We start from the raw sequence: 1,741 nt of genomic DNA, 5'->3' as shown, positions 1-1,741 counted from the left end.
ATGGGATGCCCACTGGCAGGCTATAGATAAAGAGTTTGAGAATGAGTTGAGAACCAACAAGGGGTTGTCTTTTCTTTCCAATAAAATGTTCTATGTGTGGGAGGGGAACCATCGCACTCTGGCTTGGATGGAGCTCATTACAGAGAAATATAAAGATGATAAAGAATGGCATTTGAGGGTCTTTAGCACTGTTGTTGATCCAATTAGACTCAGTGAAGTCTCCTTGCTTGCTAGCCTTCTTCGCATGAATGAGTAAGTTCCTCTCAAAACACAATGTGCATGTGATCCTTCTCATTAAATGCATCTTTTTTTTTTTGGAGGCTTGAATGAGCATGCAGTCATAGTCACAAATCTGAAGGATACATTGGTCAATGCTGCAAATATTTGTGAGTGTGACATTAAATCCTATTTGCGAGAGCAACCTACTAATGTGTCTAAAACCTTGGAAGCCAAAAAGAAGCTTGAATCAAAGACTTCACCCCCATGGTATCCGTTGGCTAGAGAGGATTTGGCCTAGCTTGTTTACCAGGTAGATATATATTTGGGCTCTTTCTGGTTATGAGAGGATTAGAAAATATGGTATGCAATGATTTCCCCAAAATGTTGTAGGTTGAGTTTCAAAAGGAAGTAAGGACCAAAGTAGTTGGTGACAAAAGGTCTAAGTGCGGAGGAGAGGTCTTTAAAAGAAAAGGAGATCTCCACTGAGTTGCGACGAAAGTACACTGATCGTATGCAAGAAGTATTGCAATGTTTGATTTGTTTAGAATTATTATTGTTGTGTTTGTCTCCTACTAATATGAAATGGTTTTGGTATATTTATTAGGTTTTGAATATTATCAATCCATCCCTTGGCAACGAATGGAGATAAACTTTGTTTTCTCTTCAATTTGATGGAGCGGACAACATTGTGGGTATTGAAAAGTTGAATTTAATAACAATCTCTTCCGTTAGTAGAGAAAAAGATAACTTGGTTGAGATTGCTTGAGAATTCAAGATCTGTTTGCAATACCCATGGTATGCCATCAACAAACACAGAGTTCAGAGCATAAGAGTTTTTCACTTTTCTTGCTTTATCTCTATGCTTCATAGAAAAAAATTGTATTTGCTTTGCATGTTTTCATGCCTTTCATTATTTCTATCATTGTAGGTGGTTGTCTAGGGAACTATTGCTAGACATGATAGAAATGAATGCACTTTGTTCTTTGGAGCAAGAGATAAGAATAGCAATTACCACAGAGCATCCAATTAATTTTTCCGATGAGCCATCTCTTCACGTTTACTTCGCATCCATACGATACGAGGGCAGAAAACATATTTTTGGCAACATTAAGAAAATTGGTGCTAAAGAAAAGTTTTTTTTAAAAAGAGGATCAACCTATTCAGTCCCATCTTGATGTAGCCGCTTGTCGGTTGCCCTATCGGTTGGTTCTCTATTTTAGTGCCTTTTGTTTGACATTGCAGTGTGTAGTTTGTGGGGACCCATATAAATTATCTTTGAATATTCCATGTATTTTTTGCACTTGAGAGACCTCAAGCTACTTGTTGATTTGCCCAAGGCTTGTAAAACATGGGTGGATATCACTAATAAAGAGTCCACTATGTATGGGGAGAATATGATTGGTCTCTCACCATTTAAGATTGAGACATGCCCTTGGTGGATTGTCTTGCCCTCGCCCCATGTATTGCCAAGTGAGAAAGCTAACTTTGAGGAATGTCAAAAATTAAAGGGAAAGGGTGCAAG

At 38.0% G+C, this 1,741-nt stretch overlaps 1 pseudogene; it reads left to right on the top strand.

Moving 5' to 3' along the window:
• The first annotated feature begins 796 nt into the window (after positions 1–796).
• Positions 797–1,394, top strand: LOC148011795 (uncharacterized; annotated as a pseudogene).
• The last annotated feature ends 347 nt before the right edge of the window (positions 1,395–1,741 follow it).

Source organism: Lygodium microphyllum, chromosome 28, assembly GCF_053477565.2.
Source record: "Lygodium microphyllum isolate KBCC chromosome 28, Lygodium_microphyllum_v1.1.10, whole genome shotgun sequence".
Lineage (NCBI taxonomy): Eukaryota > Viridiplantae > Streptophyta > Polypodiopsida > Schizaeales > Lygodiaceae > Lygodium > Lygodium microphyllum.
Note: the sequence above shows the minus strand (reverse complement) of the source record. Positions and strands in the feature narration are given on the sequence as shown.